Genomic DNA, 23,293 nt, shown 5'->3' with positions numbered 1-23,293 from the left:
CGCGTTTAGCCCCGAAGAAGCTAAACATCAAGGAGCTTCCCGCCTTTTCTGACATCAATCCTTGGAGGTATGCTGAGCACATGCCGATGTCAGGGGGGAAGATCTTCCTCTCCGAGAAACTGGGCACTGTCCCAGTAGATGATTTGGAGTTCTCTCTCTCTCTCTCTCTCTCTCTCTCTCTCTCTCTCTCTCTCTCTCTCTCTCTCTTGAGAGAGAGAGAGAGAGAGAGAGAGAGAGAGAGAGAGAGAGAGAGAGAGAGAGAGATTTATTTTACCGTCTACTCTACAAAACTAATCTTTGCAAATCAAATGTGTACTGTTTAAAATATGACAAAATATTGCCGACTCGTTACCGTAGTTTAGGCTATTCACTGCCGATAAACGAACACAGTCTACTCATGAAAACCTTGAACGCCCGGAGGGAAAAATAAGGCTTTTATATATACTGTACTAAACAAAAATAATGCTTTAATATACCATCATTAACACTACCATTACAATTATCGTAAGGTTGGAGAAAGATAATGATTGCCGAGAACGTAACCACAATTCTGTTTACATTTTGTCAGCTGGACTTGCACAGTTAACAGTTGATTTCATTGTTGATGTGGAATTGTATCCTTAAATAGGCTATTCATTATGAAATTATGTTAATAAGATGTAATGTTAATATTGTTTTGTAAAATTTATTATAAATCACCGTATTTAGGGCTACCAATATGCTTAGAAAGACAATAGATTTGATACATTTTATAGTGCTTGACTCGCAGACTTTGAACAGTTTCGCAGATACAGAAAATTTATTTTTGAAAAATAGAGGTCGCATAAAAGGGGAATCGTATACTTCGAACACGCATAATTCGGGACCCTACTGTATATATATATATGTGTGTGTATGTATGTATGTATGTATGTATGTAAATATTACTTTCTCTGTCATTTCTACTTATTCCTTTATATTATATATATACACACTGTATACACGCAAAAGCGTACATATGCATACAGAAAACATTTCCTGACTGAAGCTACTGGCCCCAAAGCCAAGACAAGAAGGCTTTGTCGTTCCTGTTATGAGATACTGTCACAAAATAAAGGAAGGTCTGTAGCTCAAAAGAAAGCACGAAGAGTAAACACATAATGTGAGAATTGTGAGGGTAAGCCTTTCCTTTCTCAGTTGTTTCAACTTGAAACATTCAGTTTGAAGAATATAAATTTGTGTATTTTATTGGTTTTTCTTATGTAGAAGCAAAACAGAAAAAATCTTAATTTTATACTTGTACTCTAAATACTACGATATCCTTCATCATACATGGATATTTTTTCACCAAGAAAAGGACACTATTTTTTTCAGAAGTAAAATGTTTACCAAACTGATTTATTTCTCTATTGAATTTATATAAATATAATCTAGGGTTAAAAGGATAGCATTTTTATTGATCTAATGATAATGTTTTCTATTTTTCTACTGAAAGAAAGAAAGAATTAAAAAAAAAAAAATATATGCCCCTTTTGCCAGCATGTGAAGATTATTTTCGGTAATAAATTAAGTGTTTAGTTAATGTTTTAGTTAATTTAAATTAATTTCTAATATATTACAATAATATTTTGGTAAAAAAAGCCCATTTTGATAAAATTTGGATACTTGAAAAAAATATATAATTCTTAGCATGTGTACCACATAGGGTACACATCGCTCATTCAGAGAGTCCCCTGTGAACCATATGTGGAGCACATCGCAGTCAACGTGTTAAGGGATATTCGCTCCAGGAGTTAGAATTCTGGATACCTTTGGTAAATTCTCTGGGATATATCACTGTAGTCAAATATAACCTAGGAAGCTACTAAGAAGGAACTTCCATCAGGATGACATGGCTACCTCACCCAAAAATAGATTTTTCGCTTCGCTCAAAATCCGTTTTTGAGATCCCAAATCTTTTCATAACCGCTAAGGCGAAAAATCATGAGATGAAGGTTTTGGGTTCTCTGTGATGAAGCGAAGACACTCGACTTCTGAATCCGTTGAGATAATGCTGGGTTCGGTAGAGGGATCGGCCTCAGCCTCAGATCCATCACTAGAGGGAACCAGTTGCTCTTGGACCACTTGGGGGCCACTAGAGCTGTCGTTCCCTGGAAGGATCTCAGCTTGTTGAGGACCTTTAGCAAGAGATTGGATGGAAGGAACAGGAAAATCCGGGTCCATTCGTTCAAACCGAGGGACATGGCGTCCATTATCTCCTCTAGAGGGTCCTCATATGGGGCTACATATCGAGGTAGTTTCTTGTTGTCGCTCGTCGCGAAGAGGTCGATCTGCAGTTCCGGGACTTGTTCCAAGATGGAGGAGAATGAGTCTGCGTCTAGGGATCATTCTGACTCTATCGGCTTGAGCCTGGATAGAGCGTCCGCTGTCAAGTTACGGAACCTTTGTAAATGAACTGCTGATAAGTGCCATCTCTCTACACAAAGGAAGGCTAATATCACATGGTTGATATGGGACGATCTCGAGCCTTGTCAGTTCAGACATCTCACTATCACTTCGCTGTCCAAGATCAGCCTGATGTGGACTGATCTGCGAGGGGAGAGTTTTCCCAACGTCAAGAGGACTGCCATGGCCTCTAAAATGTTGATGTGAAAGGCCTTGAACAGAGATGACCAAGTCCCTTGGACTTTCCTTTGATGGGAGTGAACTCTCCATCCTTCTGTCGAGGCATCCATGTGGATGGTCATCTATGGCAGAGGTGGTTGCAAGGGCATGGTCCTCGTTAGGCTCTTGGCCTTCAACCACGGGTTGAGAAGTGATCATAGTAAGGCCGGTATCGGTCATTTCAGATCTCTTCGAGCGTTTGATGCGTATCTTCTCCAGACTCCTGACGCATCTTTCAGCTGTGCTCTTACCACTGGGTCTGTTACTGCTGCGAACTCGAGAGAGCCCAGTACTCTTTCCTGTTGGCGTCTTGAGATCCTGTCATATTTCAGTAGTCTCTTGACAGACCCTGCGATCTCCCTCCTCTTCCCTGAGGGAAGGGAGAGAGGGTGTGACCTCAGGTTCCAATGGATTTCCAGCCATTGAAACCATGGAGCTGGAGAGAGTCGAGACTTCTTGAAGCTGATCTTGCATCCCGGATGTTTCCGGAACTGGATCACTTCTTTGGATGCTTGCAGACAAGCCGTTTCGGATGCTGCCCACACCAGCCAGTAGTCCAGGTATGCTGCTACCTGAACACCTTCTGGGCGTAGTTGTTGCACGACTGCGTCCGCAAGTTTCATGAAGATCCTTGGGGCTATGTTTAGTCCGAAGGATATGGCTCTTAGAACATACTTTATCTTCTGTAACTTGAATCCTAGGTAGGAGGAGAGGGGGCGACTGACTAGAAGGTGCCAATAGGCATCTGCCAGGTCTATCGAGACTGTGAACGCCCCTTTTTGTAACAGGGTCCTTATGTGTTGAGGGATTAACATCCTGAACTTGCTGTTTTCTATGAACTTGTTGAGTGGCGACAAGTCCAGAATGACTCAGAGTTTGTCTGAGTCCTTCTTGGGAACACAAAACAGCCTTCCCTGGAATTTGATGGACTTTGCTTTCCTTATAACCTGTGTGCTCAAGAGCTCTAAGGTATATTCTTCTAATGAGGGGGTGGAATGTTGGAAGAATTGAGGAAATGATGATGGAGACTTGTTCCGTTTCCATCCTAGTCCAATCTTGATTAGGCCGTGGGCCCAAGGATCGAAGGTCCAATGATCCTAAAAATGTTGGAGTCTCCCTCCAACCGGAAGCATCTCCTTGCTTCAATTGTCCGGAGGGTTTACCTCCTCGACCGCGTCCTCCCCTACCTCTTGAGGGATGTCTAGAGGAGCCCTATCTGGATCCTTTACCTTTCGACCAAAAGGTAGTGGTCTGCCTCTCAAACCCGGGATTGAATGCTTGTGACTGGGCAACCGGCTGTTGAGGCACCACTTGGGGCACCGCGGTCATGGTGACTGTGGGATGTTGTTGAGCAGGCCGAGGGGGAAGTCTAGGCTTCTTTGTCTTCCTTTTAGATTAGGGACCAGCATCCGGGGAAGACTTCCTCTTTGAAGAGATGCCCCACTTCTGGAGAAGGTTCCTATTCTCCGTGGTGGCTTTCTTAACTACCTCTTTAACTACATCGTTTGGGAAGAGGTCTTTACCCCAGATGTTAGAAGATATCAGCTTCCTATGTTCATGTTTCACTGTTGCAGCAGCGAACACAAACTCCCTACAGGCTCTCCTAGCCTTCATGAAAGCATACAGGTCCTTTACTAGGGTGGCCATATGTATTTTGGCCAGGACCATGAGCATGTGTGGGGGACTTCTTTGACCTGCACACATCTCTATGCAGTTTTGTATGGACAAGGATGCAGCAAGTCTCTCCTTCGTCTCTTGTTCCTTGCGCAAGAGAAAGTCAGAAAGTTTAGGGAGATTCTCGCTAAACTGTCGTCCAGCGATGTCTACATCCAGTTTCCCTACTGAGAAGGTTAGGTGGACTTCCTTCCATTCCTTCTCTTCCATGGGCAAGGCTAACAACAGAGGCCTGCACTCCTCTAGTGCAGGGCATGGTTTGCCTGCCTCCCCTGCCATGGCAACAGTTTCAAATGCCTTCGACGTAAAGGGGAAGACTATTGAAGCAGGAGCAAGAAAGGTAGGGTGTTTCTTGCTCAAGGCGGACACTTTTGAATTCGAATAGCCTGCCTTTCTCAGGCTACTCGACAAGAGAGCCTGTGCCTTATTGTGGTCGAAAACCATGACCTCCTTCAGTTCCGTCTCCTCTTTTGGTGTTGGTTCATGCTTCAGTCGATTGAAGCAATCAGGGTAAGCGTTAAAGCTTGGCCAAAACTGGATGTCGTCTAAGGGGACGGCTCTCATCTTCTCCAAGATGTAGAGTTTGCCGTTAGTAATCGGCATAAACTCCGCATACCTCCAGGGATTGGTTTTGGACCAGGTTGGGAGGTCTTGGACTCTGGGTCGCTTGTATGACCTCAGGAGGCGGAAAGTGGAGCTTCACGGAGCTCTCTCTCGAATCTCGCTTCCCTTGCTTCGCCTTGATTTCGAATTTTCTCCATTAAAGCCATAAGATGGGCCAGTGTCTGGCTCATGTTATCCAATGGAGGGGTATAATCTGAAGATGTCGAGGGTAACGGCTCCGGTGCCGGCACAAACAGAAGGAACTCCGACTCGACCTCATCATCTTCTTCCGGAGGTAGAGTAGACTCCTCTTCGGGATCATCCTTTAGTAGATCCTTTTCAGTGTCCGCAGCCACTTCCGACATCCTTTCCTCCTGGTGGATGTCCATGCTTTGCAACGCCTCACTGACATCCGTCTCGATAGCAATCTGGACGCAGGGAGGTCCGGGTCGTGCTTGGGGCACAACAATTTCACTACCTGCTTTCGGGAACAGCAAGCTACGCATCCTATCGTTAGATAGGTATTTTCCCGGAGAGTTCTTCTGAAACCCTCTTACCCACTTGCGCAGCTTTTCTCGTGCTGCATCCCTTGACTCCGTTGACTTGGGGTCGTCGAAACCTTCAGTCACCAAGGTCCGGCAGATATTGCAGACTTGGGGGTACCAGTATTGTAGGGTTTCGGTAATGATGGTGCAAGGGGCATGAGACATGCACGCTTTGTGACCGTAGAAGTTCCTACTCCTATGGTTGCAGAAGATCACATCGCATTTCATCTGGGGTTTCTCCAGTAAAGAAAGGAAAATTAAATGTGTATGCAATTGTTTATCTCACATGATAAACAGATTATGCAAAATATTAATATTTTAACCATTATACCTTAGGATAGTAAGCTAAAAAGAAATTAGTTAAGACACATAATTGTGTATCCTTTCCAGCCATTTGCTGTGACCTCCCACCCCCCACCCCCCATATTAAGATTATAGTTTCCTCATCAGGGCAAACTCAAAAGAGAAGGGTTCTAACCTCTAGGGATAGAAAAAGTGTACTACCACTGACTCTTCTAAAACTATTCAATATTATGGGGTAAGTTATTAACTGATTTCTAATCAGTGTATTGAAGGAATTCTATTCTTTCAATATAGGATTGGTCTCAGAAAAACTGTGCAAGGATACACAAGGTATGTTGGAAAATAACTTCTGTATAATATATACTATAGTTTTCTGTCTGCAGTATATACTATACTACAAATATACTGGCTACTGTATAATTATATACTGTAGTTCAGCCGGCATATTGCCGGCAGGGCTAGCACCTGGCGGCACAGTCCGGCCGGCATGTTACCGGCTGGGTAGTACCTGGCGGTACTGGTCCAGCCGGCATGCCGCCGACTGAGTAAGTACCTGACGGCACCAGTCCAGCTGACATGCTGCCGGCTGGGTTAGTACCTGGCGGCACTAGTGGACAGAGAGAGAGAGAAAGCATTGAGTGAAGGGCTGACTTATTAAAATGTATGTTTACAATAAATAAGGGTATAAGTATATAACCTTACTGCATTCCTCCCGAATGAGGGTTCAAATGGAAGGGGAGTATGCATCATTCAAGCTTCCATCCAGCCACAAGATCCGTTGCCGGCATTGCCGGTTTCAGGAATGTGGATGGCAGTCCAAGAGAGGACTGAAGAACACTCAGCAGCAGAGGGTCTCCCACCGGCAGCCGTCACAGCCGGCACAACCTTTCCCGGAGCATTGTGTCCATAAGGGAAAGACTGAGTGACTAAACAGCTGCTATGTAGGAGCCCGGCCAGCACCACAACCTACCCGGCAAGCGATGAGATTACAGGACAACGGCCACAGGATTGCGATAGCTAAGCCATCGCTACAGGATAGAGAGGGGAAGGGAAAAGGGTCCTGTATCAAGTGTATAAGGAGGAGGCAGGATTGCCGCCACTTCCACACAAGAGTGAAACATTGTTTCAGTATCGGCACCATCCTAGGCGGCAGAAGAATATCTGTTCTTCAGCCTAGGGTCTGCCGAAACAGGACTAGTCTTCTAGACCGCAGAGGAGAAGGTGGCGGCATCGTACTACCACTTCAAGTGCAGCCTAGGGAGGCTTAGCCTCCTATGTCAGCAGCTCTAAGCCGCCGGCAGAAAGACTGAATACTCTGAGGTTCTGTCGAAAACCCAAGCCAGCATACTCGCCGGGGAGGGTGGAAGACAGAAAACACTAGCCTAGTCAAGCCTGAGAGAACTACTCTATGGCAAGACTAAGATAGGGTTGTCGCCTATGGCGGCACTCAGAGGGAAGAAGGGATTACCCTTAAATCTCCACAGGAGACGAGTATCGAGTTATATAATCAATTCTAGGAGATATACTATCTCCTGTTGAATTGATAAAATGATACACGAGGGTAACCGGGGATAATGAAAGTATACTAAAGTGCATAGGCTAGGTAGCCTAGCGCAGGGCGAGATCTCGGTTACCTAAATCACTGAAACTCTAACGTATACTATCGACATAAGGAAGAGGAAATTTGTATACATAAATATATCTTTACTTGTATAATTGTGCCTAAATAGCTTTCATAATTTATTAATGTTATTACCATCGGGAATGTCGTCCTCCGGTGATCGGCCCAGCTCCTTAACACAATAAAATTACTCTAATTTCACTGTGAAGCAGGAGCTCAAAATTATACACTGTAAAGAATAAATACTCAACATTCCAGAGGCAGAAGAAGCTGGAGATTGCATAATTAACCCTCACAAAAGCGATCAAAAACGTTAGATCAACAGGGAAAACCACCGTGCGAATTCGCTACAAAAATAGGAATGAGCGCCATCTTGGAGCCATGTAATAGTATGGGAGGAAGGGTAACCTTGATAAAGGCTCCCCTTCAATTTAGCCACTTTCCCCCTCGAAGCGAAAACGCTGTTCGGGGTGAAGATTGCTATGTGTCGTATCAAGATATACGTCCCCTGATTTTATGCGATATCCTTAAGAGAAATTTTAAGGATATTCGCATCAGGAGTTAGAATTCTGGAGACCTAAAGGTCAATTCTCTGGGAATATCACTGAAGCCAAATATTCCTTAGAAAGCTACCAATAGGAACCTTCCATCAGGACGACATGGCTTGAGCCCAAAAAATATTAATATTGACGGAGGTCTCAGCAATTGCCTGGAGAGGAAACACAGATATGTGTCTTTCCTACTTCTTTTCTAGCTTACTATCCTAAGCTATTAAAAATAATAGTACACAATACTATCTTTAAGTATATGCATTTATATCAATGATATAAATAACCCTATACTCATTTCACCTTTTCTTTCCTTAGAGGAGGAGCCAAAGGTGAAGTGTGCAGTTCGTGTTGCACAAGAGTAAGGACTTTTGTGGGTATACGATGTGCAGTTCTCAAGCCCCCTGCTCCATCGTAACTGAAACCCTTAAGTATTGGGATCCGAAGGGTTGCGCCATCTGCTCGGCTCTGATGACCGAGGGATTTAAAGAAGATATCCCTAGACTACAGAGTCAAGGGATACAGCAAGAGAAACTCTTCGGAGGTGGGTAAGAGGGTTCCAGAAGAACTCTCCGGGACCTTACCTACCTAATGAAGCTATGAGGTGCCTTCTGTTCCCTAAGGCCCAATCAGACGCGGTTGTGCCCCAGGTAGAGGACAGGCCTCCCTTCATCCAACTGACGGTGGATGCAGATATTAATAAGGCACTTGAAGGCATGGACATCCATCAGGAATGGATGTTGGAGGTATCTACCGACACCGAAAAGGACTTTCTACAAGAACACCAAAAAAAGATGTGGTTCAACCACCTACGGAGGAAGAAGGATCCGTGTCAATGATAACTGAGGACCCTCAGTTTTCTGTGACAGCATACCAGCCTGTGCCGTCAACCTCTTCAGCCCCAACTACCCATCCTGATCCGCTGATAGCCAGGAGCGCAGTGGTCCTAGAGTCGATTCAGCAGATGATGGCAGTGTTCCGCAAGGAACAACAGGAGATTAAGCAAGATCTCAAAGAGACGAAGGAAGAGGTAAGAGAAGTGAAACACCCGGGCGTTCTCAGAGGCTTTCCTAAGCCTCTTAAGGTCTCTGATTTACCTCAATGCTCCGAAACCAACCCCCCTGGAGGTACACGGAGCATATGCCCATGATGGATGGGAAGCTCTATATCTCAGAGAAGTTGGGGGCCAAAACCCTTGAAGATCTTCAATTCTGGCGTAGCCTTTCGGCATACCCAGACTATTACGTGAGACTGTGAGATGAACCAGCATCCCGTGAGGAGACGGAACCGAACGCAGTCATCATCTTCGAGCATGACAAGGCACAGGCTCTCCCGTCCAAGACCCTAAAGGGAGCCGGTTACACCAACTCCAAAGTCTCAGATTTGAGCAAGAGGCATCCTACCTTCATTGCTCCTTCCTCCAGAGCCTTCCCCTTCTCGGTGAAAGCTCTTGATTGTGTCATAAAAGCAGTTGATGCAGGCAAACCATGCCCAGTGCTAGAAGAATGCAGACCATTATCTCTAGCCATGCCTACCTGCGAGGAGAAGTGGAACGAGGGTTATCTAACCTTCTCCGTCTCTAAACTGGATCCAGAGATAGCAGGTCACCAGTTCAATGAGAACCTTCCAAAACTGCCAGAGCATCTTTTGAGAAGGGAACAGGAGACAAAAGAGAGACTAGCCGCTTCTTTGTCTCTTCAGAACTGCATGGAAATGTGTGCAGGCCTTTCCAATACCCCAGACATGTACATGGTCCTAGCCAAGGCTCACATGGGTACCCTTGTTAAGGACTTGTATGCCTTCGTCAGGTCCAGGAGGGCCTGTAGAGAGCATGTGTCCTCCGCAGCAACGGTCAAACATGAACCCAGGAAGCTGATCACTTCATGCATGTGGGGCAAGGACCTCTCTCCACAAGATGCAGTTCAGGAGGTCATTGCCAAAGCCACCACGGAGAATAGGAACCTTCTCCAAAAGTGGGGTATATCTTCCAAGAGGAAATCATCCTCAGATGCTGGTCCCCAACCTAAAGCAGGAAGACAAAGAAACCAACTGTGACCATGGCCACAGTGCCCCATATGGTAGCTCAGCCGCAAACAACCTTTCAGATGGTACCCCAACAGCTAGTAGCTCAATCACCTGCGTTTAATCCAGGCTTTGAGAGGCACACAACTACCTTTCGCTGCAAAGGTAGAGGCTCAAAAAGAGGCTCCTCAAGAAACCCCTCAAAGGGTAGAGGAGGACGCAGTCACGGAAGTAGATCCTTAGGAACATCTCAGCAATGAGATGCTCCAGGTAGGAGGGAGACTCTTTCACTTTCGGGATCGTTGGACCTTCGATCCCTGGGCCCACAGCCTAATCAAGAATGGACTCGGTTGGAAATGGAACAAAATTCCACACCCTTTTCCTCAATTCATCCAACACTCCACCCCCTTATTGGAAGAATATACCTCAGAACTCTTGAACAAAAAGGTAATAAGGAAAATGAAGTCCATCAAATTCCAGGGAAGGCTGTTTTGTGTTCCCAAGAAGGACTACGACAAACTCAGAGTCATTCCAGACTTGTCTCCACTCAACAAGTTCATCGAGAACAAGTTCCAGATGATTACCTTACAACACATTAGGACCCTTCTACCAAAAGGGGCGTACACAATCACAATAGACCTAGCAGATGCTTACTGGCACCTACCAGTCAGCCGCCCCCTCTTCCCCGACCTAGGATTCAGGCTACAGAAGACGAAATATGTCTTCACGAGAGAGATAGCGGGATCTGTCAGGAGACAACTGAAACTCAAAAAGATTTCAAGACGCCAACATGAAAGAGTACTAGGCTCTCGCCAGTTCACAGCAGTGACAGACCCAGTACTAAAAGCACAATTAAAAGATGCGTCAGAAGTCTGTAGAAGATACGCATCAAACACATGAAGAGATCAACAAAGGTTGACACCGACCCGATTGCGCACGCTTCCAAGGCCGTGGTCAACAGTCAAGAGCCTAACACAAACAATTCCCTTACAACCACGTCAACAATCAGTGGTAATTCACACAGATGCCTCCCTGGAAGGATGGGGAGGCCATTCCCAACAAAGGAAAGTGCAGGGAAATTGGTCGCACCAGTTCAAAACCTTTCACATCAACATCTTGGAAGCTACGGCAGTTTTCCCAACGTTGAAGAAACTATCCCCACACAGATCAGTCCACATCAGACTGGTCTTGGACAGCGAGGTGATAGTAAAATGTCTAAACCGACAAGGCTCGAGATCACCTTACATCAATCACGTGATGCTAGCCATCTTCCGCCTGGCAAGGAAGAGGAGATGGGACTTTTCAGCAGTTCACCTGCAAGGGTTCCGTAATGTGACGGTGGATGCTCTATCCATGCAAAAGCCGATAGAGACAGAATGATCCCTAGATGCAGACTCATTCTCCTTCATCTTGGAAAAAGTCCCAGAACTGCAGATCGACCTCTTCGCAACAAGCGACAACAAGAAACTACCTCGATATGTAGCCCCTTACGAGGACCCTCAGGCAGAAGCAATAGACGCCATGTCTCTCGATTGGAACAGATGGAATCAAATCTATCTGTTCCCACCAACCAATCTCCTGCTGAAGGTCTGCAACAAGCTAAGATCCTTCAGAGGAACAGCAGCAGTAGTGGCCCCTAAATGGCCCAGAAGCAATTGGTTCCCTCTAGTTCTAGAATTGAAACTGAAGCTGTTCCCTCTACCGAACCCAGTTCTATCCCAACTGGTTCAGAATTCGACTGTCTACCATTCATACTCGAGAACCAACAACCTACATCTCATGATTTTCTCGCCTTAGCAGCCAAGAAAAGGTTTGGGATCTCAAAAGACAACATCGACTTTATAGAAGAATACAAGACAAATTCAACTAGGAGACAATATGAATCGTCTTGGAAGAAGTGGGTTTCCTTCGTGAAGACAAAGAAACAGACAGAAATTTCAATAGAATTCTGTCTCTCCTTCTTCATCTACCTACATGAACAAGGCCTGGCTTCCACCACAATAACTGCGTGTGAGTCAGCTTTGACTAGACCTCTTCTTTACCCCTTTCAGGTGGACCTTTCAAGTGAAATCTTCAATGAGATACCGAAAGCATGCACTAGACTCAAACCAGCAACCCCTCCAAAGCACATATCATGGTCATTGGGCAAAGTCTTGCACTATGCTTCGAACATGAACAATGAGGATTGCACTGTAAAGGATCTAACACAGAAAGTGATATTTCTGTTTGCTATAGCCTCAGGGGCTAGAGTTAGTGAAATAGCGGCCTTATACAGAAATGAAGGCCATATTCAGTTCACAGAAGAGGGAGAACAACCTTTTCCCTGATCCTACTTTTCTCGCCAAAAACAAGCTGCCCACCAAAAGGTGGGATCCTTGGAGAATCTGCTCTCTGAAGGAAGATGTCTCTCTATGCCAAGTAGAGTGTCTTAAGGTCTATCTTTGAAGAACTTTAGACTTCAAGGAGGGTCAGCTCTTCCTAGGCAAAACCTCAAGATCAAACCTATCCCTAAAACAACTGAGGGCGAAACTCACCTACTTTATTTGCAGAGCGGATCCCGACAGTACACCCGCAGGTCACAATCCAAGAAAAGTTGCTTCTTCGTTGAACTTCTTTCAACACATGGACTTTGATAGGCTCTGCTCATATAAGGGTTGGAAATCATCCAGTCTTCTATAAACATTATGCGAAGCAAGTGCACGAGATAAAACACTTTGTAGTGGCGGCAGGTAGTGTCATAAAACCTGTCGTCTAGTGCTGCGATAAACAGTGGACTGTTTTGTGCCTCAACAGTGTATCGGGTTAACAGGTGATAGCACCTTCAAGTGTAATACCTTTTGGTAAAAATCACTATGGTGATTTATGGACTGTTCTATATAGGTGCAGAATCTAACCAATAACACCAGTGCCGTGTGAACATTTGTACAGTGTTGAAGCATATCCAACATCTAAGTGAAACCAAACAAATTACTTTCACATTATTGAGTGGCATTTAACATATGAATTAACATATGTATATTATTCACTTACAGGTTAAATATATATATATATATATATATATATATATATATATATATATATATATATATATATATATATATATATATATATATATATATACCAGGATGTTCATATATGCAGGTTGTCGGCGAGCACATTCCTTTTGCCCGGAATGAAGCGTGCCGATAGTGATATCGAGTGGATTTCAGCCCATCTCAGTATCTCTACTGCTAGATGGGATAGTTGCTGCGAAAAAGTACCTCCTTGCATGTTGATGTAGGCCACTACTTTGGTGTTGTTACTCATCACCACCACAGAGTGACTTGCCAGGTACTGTTGGAACTGTTGAAGGGCTAGAAAGACGGCCTTCATCTCTAGGAGATCCATGTGGAGGTACTTTTCTGACTCTGACCAGAGGCCTAAGGTCATGTGGTGCAGCACGTGGGCCGCCCACCCTTTTTCTGAAGCGTCTGAAAACAGCATCAAATCCGGGGTGAGGACGAGAAGATCAACTCCCTTTCGTAGGTTCTCGTCTGCCAACCACCACTGGAGGTCCGTCAGTTCTGCAGGTCCCATGGGGATCTGGATATCCGGGGAGTCGTAAGCTTGATTCCACCGGGACTTCAGTCGCCACTGGAGGGATCTCATCCTGAAGCGACCATCGGGAACTAGACAGGCCAGCGATGAAAGGTGACCGAGGAGACGTAGCCACGATTGGGCTGGAAGTTCTTCTCGTCGGAGAAAAGGTCTTGCGACCTTCCTCAGCTTTGCTATCCTGTCATCTGATGGAAAGGCTTTGTAGAGAGTGGTGTCTATAATCATGCCTAAGTATACCAGTCTTTGAGTAGGAAGCAGGGAGGCTTTCTCAAGATTTACCATGATCCCCAGATCTTGGCAAAGTCTCAGAAGTTTGTTTCGATGTTGAAGAAGGGTTGACACCGAGTCTGCTAGGATTAGCCAGTCATCCAGATAACAGAGGAGACGGATGCCAATCCTGTTTGCCCAAGATGATACTAGGGTGAACACTCTGGTGAAGACTTGTGGTGCTGTGGAAAGACCGAAGCACAACACCTTGAACTGGTACACCTTGTTGTCTAGGCTGAATCTTAAGTACTTCCTTGAAGACGGATGGACTGGGATATGGAAGTAAGCGTCCTTTAGATCCAGTGTGCACATGAAGTCTTGCGGTCTTACTGCTAGTCTGACCGTGTCTGCCGTCTCCATGCTGAACAGAGTTTGTTTGACAAACTTGTTCAGAGCTGAGAGGTCGATGACTGGTCTCCAACCTCCAGACGCCTTCTTTAAGAAAGAGTCGACTGAAGAAGCCTGGGGATCCGTCGAGGACCTCTTGGAGAGCGCCCTTCTTCAACAGGGTCTGGACTTCTGCCCGAAGGGCTTGCCCCCTTGCCGATCCCATGGCAAAGGAGTTCAATGACACTGGATTCGTCGTCAGGGGAGGTAGACATGTTATGAATGGGACGCAATATCCCAGAGTGATCACGGAGATTGTCCAGGAATTGGCCCCGAGTTGCTTCCACCTGTTTGCGCAACTTTGTAGGCATCCCCCCACTCGTGGAAATGCAGGAGGACTGTCTATCCTAGCGTTTGCAGCCTCAGTTGCTCCCTCTAGGATTTTTGCCTTCCCTTTCTTTGACAGAAAAGGGCTTAGACACCATCGTCTTCGCTGCAGTTGTCGTCGTAGTGGTCTTGGCTGGACGGGACTGCTGTGGTGCTGGAGGATTATAAGGCTTAGATGTTAAAGCCCTATGGAGGAGGGAGTCTTGATGTGATTTCCTCCACCTCTCAGCAGCATGTTCCACATCCTTAGTCTCGAATCGAACTGACCCCTTTATGGAGGAATGTCTGAGCCTATTGATCTCGGTGCTAGGGACCTTCTGGTGGAATCTCTCAGCTACTGCATCCCGACGTTTCAGGATGGTATTTGCCCACAAGTTCGAGACTTGGTGGCCCAGAAACTCGATCGTGCGAGTACCTGAGAGTAGGAAGGTTTCCATAGCTTTCCTGGTACATTCCTAGGAGAAATCCTCAGAACGTATCAGGATACCTAAGGTCCCCAACCAGATATCAAGCCACGACGTAGCTTGCATAGCACACTTCGCGACCTCCTCCTGGTTGAGGATCTCGGCTCCCGAGAACGAGACCTGCCGGTTGGAGAGTCTCTCAAGAGGGACTCCACTGGTTAGCTCTTCCAGCAAGGGGTGAAATGGAAGAGCTAAAAAAGGCTCCTCCAGGATCTCAAAGTACCTCCTATGCTGTACGCGAGGAGGTGGGAGGACTTGTTGGTGGTACCGAAACGGTTGGAGGAGGACATCTCGGAGAGCTGCTGGGCGATCTTGTCCCTGGTACTCTTTATCCCTTGAGACCAGGGCAGGGCTGCACTGGTCTTAGAGGGTTTTTGAGTACTAAAGACGCAGTATAGGACCCTGTCTTTGCCCTCTCGAGGGAGGATCTCTGGGTTGGAAAACCCCGTTGAGAGCCCTCATTAGAGTCAGAACCTGCCAAAATGCGTGTTCTGACTCCTGCTGGTCTCCTCCTGTTGTAGGACTTGGAGCGAAGTCTCCTTCTATCCCCAAAGGCTCTTCTTGGGAGAATCGTGGACATTCCCTGAGTGGCTGGCTGGCTCCACCCTAGCCCTAGTGGAGGACTTGGGCAATGTTTTGATGAGGATGGCATGTCCCTCCTAATCCCGGACTATGTGGAACTCTCGGCGTGAAGAAAGGTTTCCTCCATTGGTGCGATGGGGGAAAATCTCTTTGCGTGATTCCCTTGGTGACGGGAGATCTTCATCTGAAAGGGAAGGAGAGTTAGTCCAAAGAATAGGTGGAACCTGCCTTGAAGGTCTGCGTGGAGTCAGTTTCGCCCTCGGGGAAGTGAACACGTCCAGAACTCCTCTTTTCCTCTTTAGCGGGGTAGAGGAAGCCATGGTTCCGTGTCCTAGATCAGAGAGGACAGGCTTGAAAGCCTGAGTTACGGATCTGATCAGGGCACTGAACCAGGGCTGTTGGCTGACAGACGCACTTGTCCGACATGCCCCCTGAAAGCAAAGGGATTGAAGAATCCCTGGGAGGAGTCACTGGAATAGATGGGTTCGCCTTTGGTAGCTTTGGGATCCTGAACCCCTCTGGAAGTTTCCCTTCCCCACACAATGCGCGGTGGTATACCCTTGCGGGGAGGGGAAAGAGGCGATGGCAACCATGCCAGACGTCTTTCTTTGTGATGCGCAGGATCACGCGCGGGAGAATATTGACGCTCGTGCGAGGGAGAATAATGGCGGTCGACTGAGGGAGAATATTGGTGCTCACGCGCGAGAGACTGATGGCGCGCGGGCGCGCAGGAGAATCACGATATGTGCGCGGAAGAGTGTTCGCGCATCTGTCAAAGACTTAGTGTGCACGCAGGAGCTTGCACGCAGGCGCGCACTAAATTCATGATGAGTGTGCGAGAGCGCGGGAGAATGTTGGCGCGCATCCTTAAGGGATGGATAGCGCGCGCACGTATCTTTGTGAGTGCGCGCAGGAGAAGGCTGGCGCGTTAGTAAGGGATGGCGCACGGGTGAGAGCAGCATGGCTGTCTCATCCATGAACTTGCGCGCAGAAAAAAGTTGGCGAGCAGGTTTTACCTGGCGTGAGGATGGCGCGCAATATGGCACTCATGAGAGCGTGATGTAAGGCGCGCATGTTGGCCCAAGGGAGAGCTCTGGCGCACAGGAGAGCGCTGTTGCGCAGGAGAATGTTGGCGAGAAGGTGAGCGCTGGCACGCAGGTGAGTGTTGGAGCACAGGTGGGCGCTGGCGCGTAGGAGATCGTGGGGGTGTTGGCACAGGGCGCGTGAGCGCAGGGCGTGCAGGAGATCGTTGGCGCGTGCGTGCATATGTGCGCGCATGGAGCGCGGTGGAGCTCTGCTCCTGTGGGCGCCTAGGCGCATGTTAGCGCGTACGCGCATGTTAGCGTGTAAGCGCTTTGAGTTGATGCCCTGTGTTAGGGCGAGCAAGATGAGTGGCGCTCTGTAGTGATGGGGCCTGACGAGCTACTAATGAGTGCTGGTCAGGTTGCGTGGGCGCGTGGCGCGCAGTAGCGCGTTCAGGTGGAGCCTTGTTAGGCTCATACAGGAACGGCGACAGCAGGTCGGCAGGTCTGTCGGGTGGAAGGTCGACATGTCCTTTAAAAGGACGACCTTCCACTGAAGGAGATTGCAAACGATCAGCAAAGAGGTCCAGGACCGATGCAGGTGCAGTGATGGAAGATCGGTCTAGAGGCTCCTCTGCGGGGAACTGCATAGACGACGTTGAACCAAAAAGGCGCCTCCTCACCGCAGGTGAAGGAAGGCCTCTATGGCGAAGAGGAAGGCGAGCCTTCTGACGGATACGCCCTCTGGGGGCGGTTGGATCAGCGAGCTGACCTTCAGCAGTCCTCCGAAGAGGAGTCTCAGTAAGAAAACTCCCCCAAGAGAAAGAAACACTAGCAGGAGAGACTGATGATGAACTTAATTTCACCCTCGGAGGATGGTCGAGAACGGGGAAAACTAAGCCGTCAGCTACCGTAGAGTCTGGAATGGCAGAGGAGATGGGTGAGGCCGCATGGGATACCTCTGACACCACAACGTCGACAAGAGTTAGGGGTTCTACCTCTGACGGTGACGACGATTGCTTGACAGCAGCACCCAGGCAGATATAATCAAGCAAAACCTCCTTGGAGAGCGAACCCGTGAGCCCCAAGGAGGAGCAAATCTGAAAGAAGGAAGTTGGTGACATGGCCTCCCCCAGGGAGAGAGGTGGAGCTGCTTCGCTATGGGAAGCAACGTCATCTCTCGAGACCAGAGATTGGTTAGAAATAATTTAGTCTACGCTATTACTCGGCGGTCTCTCGAAAGAGATCGACCGAGTAGGAGCTTCGGAGGAGGTTTAGGCGACGGAAGAAGAGGCCTTGGGTTTTTCTTCCTTTGAAGCAACCTTCGAAGGAGAAACATCCCGCTTGGACTTCTTCTTCCGCTGTCGCGAAAACCTCTCAAACTGGGAGGCAGAAAACTCCCTACACTCTCTACACTTGTGGACACTATCACACCGTTGGCCCTACAAAAAGGACAAAGGGCGTGAGGATCGGTTTCGACTGCCGACATGAATGTTCCACAGGGGCGGTCAGGAAAACCAGGGCAGGTGCGCATGGTCGCAGAGACAAACTTCAAGTACACTGTAATCTAGAAAAAGAAAGAACAAAAAGCGTTAATGGCTGCCAATATGACGGAGAGGATGAGAGCGGACACGTCAGGTGTGTGAGGGGGAGCGATAGCAAGCTACCCTCCCTACCCCCGCTAACTAGCGGTGTGGGTAGTAAACCCTCGTTAAAAATTAATGGCTCGTCATTTCAGCTACGCCGAAAGTAATACCCCTGTTAAATAGCGTGGTTTGTATTCCAGTTATGGAACAAATCTACATGTTTTACTACAGGATAAACACAACCGTGTGTATTGCCTGGGCGGTCCAGTTATCTTCACAACAATCCTACACTAAGCTTAAAGGAGAACCCCGCAACACTATGGGTTTATGACTTCTGTAATGACCAGTAATAAACCTGAACAATTAATATCAACCACCCAGTAGGAAAATATAAAACTGTGAAAATACTGTACTGCAATAGTTTTCCTAAAGCAATACTGTCCTTATCAATATCCAGTCTACCATTAAGCTGCAAAGTTACTTAAAAATTCTTAACTTCTGAATAGTATGGCCGCATACGATGCTGTGCAGGTCTCTGTGGGCTAATGATAGCAATGTCTAGAAAATATCCAATTGTAACCTCACACTGTGATAAGGTTTTGTTGTCATCAAAACTTTTCTGACCAACAACAATAGTGCCTACAACAAAGTAAAGTACTTCCAGTTCACAGGCAAGAAAATATAAATACAGAGCAGCATCACAGACCACTAACACAACGGTAACAGGCCAGAAGCAACATTAATTTTTCCTATGTACTTAGAAAAATATCCTAAACTTCTCTCCCAACTGGGTGTAGGTGGGTGCTGTCAGTACCTGTTAAAAGAAATAATAACGGATTAAGGCATTTTTGGGGGGGGGTGCATGAGGACTAACAAAATAGGAAAAATAAAATATTTTTCCCATACACACAAACCATCAAGCTTTCTTTAACATAAACCATTATATATTGCATTCCCCCCCCCCCCAATTAGCCCACAAGCCCATCCAGAAGCATGCCTCATAACTTACAGCAACACCCCACACAAAAACTCTGTACATTCAAGTGAAAAAATTTTACCTTGCAAAAATAAATTAAGTAAAATGGTAGGATGATCAACTAGAGATTTAATTCATCATTCGTCCCTTCAGATACATATGAAATTATATGTATTACATTAGGTACAGTACATTATTTAACAGTTTCCTGATATAATAAAATGCAATAGGAATAGACGATAAACTATCAGACACAATAGAGATGCAGTACTTAAAAACAAAAAATTAGATCATCGTCTATTCCTCCCAACAATGCTTCAATAACATACAATATAACAAATTTCATTATTTACAGGAAACATTTCACTATTACAGGTATACAGTCATGAATTATCAAGGAAAAAAATTACATTCATTGCAGTCCAAAATCAATTTAAAAGAATAAAAAACTCATTGATTTTGGACTAGAGCTATTACAGGATAATAAAAATTTATTGAATCTATTATAACTGTCACGGTCAAGGTCAATTTACAGTACAACAATTATTACAACCATTTCACAAACCGTGACTACATAAAGATTTCCTCACACAACGTGTCCCATTCTACAGCCTTTCAACTACCCCAATGTGGTAATCAAAACATGACTAATAAAAAAATGTTAATTACTATCAACTTCCTATAAAATCTGCTCAAAGATTAATTCAGTGGGAGATTTATAGTTGTTCTTTTGAGCCTCAAAATTCTGTCTAAGGGCATGCGCCGGGATTCAGAAATCTGCTGGCGAGCCATATTAATTTCTCGCAGCACCGGAGACAGGCTAAGCCGGCGACTCTCCAATTACAAGCTGGGTGTCTTTAATCGATCGATAACCTCGCATAACAGTTGGTATCTGCGGGTGATCGACATTCTTTGAGGTAAACCAGAGAGAGAATCTGTAGACTCAGAAGAGGACAATAAAAATCCCGAAAAATCGGGCGATGACTCAGCGCAAAGTTGTGTTTCGGGCGACCCAAACAGTGTTGTAGCGTTCAGGTTAGATACACCTGACTGTGTCACTTCAGCCTCGAGCTCTGGCCGGTGTCTTAATCTACCATCAGAATGTCGGAAAGGGTTTGAATTCTGAGGTGACTCAGGAATGGAGGATGGTTCCCTCTCTATAGTGATCGTCTGATCAGTGAGACGAGGTCTCCACTCCAGGACTTGAGGCTGAACTAACGGTAGGTCAGGAACAGGACCTTTTAACCTAGTCAATGGGAGACTAAATCCACTAGAGGTGGGATCTTCAGGCGACAGTCGGTCGTCACAATCGGGTGGCAAAAAGCCAAGAAAGTCATAATCAGGATGAATAGTCAATGCCGATTCAGAAACAGGGATTTCTAAAGTAGCAGGTCGTCACCAATCTGGACTGGAACTCTTGAAACCAACAGAAAGTATTTCCAATAACTTCCCAGAATTCCCAACTCCCTGGAGGATGAACAACACTTTCCTATCGGAAAGAAGAGGCTAAGAACTGGGGCGTTGGAAATTCAGGTACTGGACAGTGAACCACCAATTTGGGAGACAAAATTGGGGTTTCACACTCTTCAGTGGGGCTGTTCTCCCACAGTTAAAGCACCAAATGATCTCAAAATGATTCAGGCTTTAATACAGGAGTCTCATCACAATTTTCTGGAGGATATAACCAAGCATCCAGTGCTTTCTTTCTCTCGTAAGTCCTAGCTGTCTTAAGAATGGGCTTAGGCTGAGTAATAGGTCTAGTAGGATGGTGACTTTTCCTCTGCCGTCGGGACTTGTTACAATCGCGGGACAAAAGATAGGATGCAACTACTGCAGCCACACCATAGGAGTCGCCACCACTACTAGAACCAGAACTCTCAGAGACTTCAGAGGAAGTTGAACTATCCTCCACGAGTCCAAGACTATTCTGAGTCTCTATTAAAGGATCAAGACCCTTCGGATACCAGAGAATGTACCTCCTAAGATAAATTGGAGGCTCAAACCACGCCATTAACTGGATATGGTGAGCTCTTTCCAGTTCACCACCAGGCAGTCTCTGCAGCTCATAGGTGACCTTATTCTTGTGTACCTTAGTAACAGATAATACCCCCTCAAACCTAGAGATGAGCTTGTTCGTCAGAAGGTGTCCCAACAGGTGCACCTTCTTAAGCACCAGAGAGCCCTCTTTAAATGGTTTCTACCAAAGATGTCCTTCAGCCCATGGGTCTCTCATTTCTGCTGACAGCAATGGGGTACTACCAACATCGTGAGTACCCTTCAGTATGTTCTCAGCTGGAGTACAGCCAATCTCAGTGTGGTGAGAATGGTTGTAGCTGAGAACTGCTCGTGATAAGTACTGGTCCCATTTCCGAGATTTCCCAGAATTCACCCTCAGTAACTCACCAATGGTACGATTCACCTGTTCCACGGCACCGTTACTAGAAGATTTATACGGAGTTGTTTTCACATGTACAACATTGTACCGCTCCAACAACTCGGTAAATTCCTGGGAAATAAACTCAGGGCCGTTATTAGTCAATATCCAGACTGGAACACGAGGAATAACAGGAAAAACTCGGTCTTCAAGTGCCTGGCATATCGTACTGCTCTTCTTATTCCTTATGGATACTGCTGTCACCCACTTGGAATAACGGTCGACTACTATCAGACACCCAATAAAACGAGTACTGGTTGTTGGGAGACTCACAAGGTCCATAGCAACCAATTCAAAAGAAGATGTCACTATTTTCAAGGTCGGCAGGGCAACCACCTCCCTTGAGATCTTACAAGTCTGACATTCCCAACACATCCGGCACATATCTCTGATTACATTAATCAAAGATTTGTGCCAGACGAGTCGACAGAGCATTGCAATCATTTTTCCAATCCCCCTGTAAGCATTCTGGAGGTGTGTCTCGGCAACTAGGTCAATCAGGACATTGAAGGTGACTACTGGGACTACTGAGATGTCTGGGTTCTGCTTCACTAGTAAACCCTGGTGTACTTCCAGGTCAGACCAACATCTCCTATAGGGTAGATAGGAGCATGGAACTCTAGAGGCCGGAACCCTGGAGTAGATCATCTTGATGACAGATTGGATCTGTCGATGATCTCCTTGGATCTCGGACACCTGACTAAAGAACAGAAGAGCATTTCCGGAGAACACTCCCCGATCAGGTGCAGGGTCAGTTACCTTCATAACAGTGGTCTCGGTATGCAGGGAGGAGACTGAGAATACACTGGGAGACAACTGAAGAACAGTAGTATGGTCATAAACCAACTGTTCTCGGGGTGAATCCAGTGTCCCAGTCGATTTCTACCAAGAACATAACAAAAGATGATGTCTTTGGCAGCTACCACCGCATAGTTAAACAGTGGTACCCTGCACCCGGAAGGACACTTCACCTCCAACTGGACATAGCCTAGAATGCTGGTGCAGGAACCAGTCAACCCTTCTAACTGTTCTCCTGACAGTATCTGGTACTCTAGGACAGTTGGCTCAGTACAGACCTGCTTACTAGACAAACCTGTGCTCCTGTATCAACAAGAGCACAAAATAAGGTCTCCTGCATCATTACTATACCTACTGCCGAGTGTTGAGACACATGTACAACTGGACTGACGAGGTGCCTTTTATGTCACGTACTGGATTACAGGACCACACTCAGGTGCTTCCTGATCATCAGTGACCAAGCCCTCAGCGTCAGGCACATGAGATTTTACCTCCGCCTTATGGCCCAGAATCACGTCAGTTGGAGGGACGTAATTGCGGACCTCAATCAGGTTAAAATGCACTCCTGACAGACACTGAAGATGCACACACTGAGGCTTAGTTAAAGATGGATTACGATAGACTACGGGACAAGTGGGACCCCAATGGACCCAGATTTCCAGGTTCAATAGCTTAGATGCTGCCACGAGCAACTCCAGAGCTGGGACTGTACCAGGAAAATGTATTGCCTTGATCCTGTTCCTGCTAGTCTGGTCCAGTTTGAAGCCTAGTCGACCGGCATCTTTCAGAAACTGCTGAACTAAGGCATCCCGGAGCTTGGTTCCCTTCACCTGAGTCGGGTGCGACACCTGACCCTTCCGTCCAGCAGTTCACGACTAGCTCCAAGGATTCTAT

General features: G+C 46.4%; 1 protein-coding gene across 1 annotated transcript in view; it reads right to left on the bottom strand.

Annotated features, from left to right (window-relative positions):
• Window positions 1-23,293, bottom strand: part of LOC137643600 (dnaJ homolog subfamily C member 1) — a 298,910-nt gene that overhangs the window by 185,809 nt on the left and 89,808 nt on the right. The window lies entirely within an intron of this gene.

This window comes from Palaemon carinicauda, chromosome 7, assembly GCF_036898095.1.
Source record: "Palaemon carinicauda isolate YSFRI2023 chromosome 7, ASM3689809v2, whole genome shotgun sequence".
NCBI lineage: Eukaryota > Metazoa > Arthropoda > Malacostraca > Decapoda > Palaemonidae > Palaemon > Palaemon carinicauda.
This window is presented reverse-complemented; position numbering and strand designations above follow the sequence as displayed.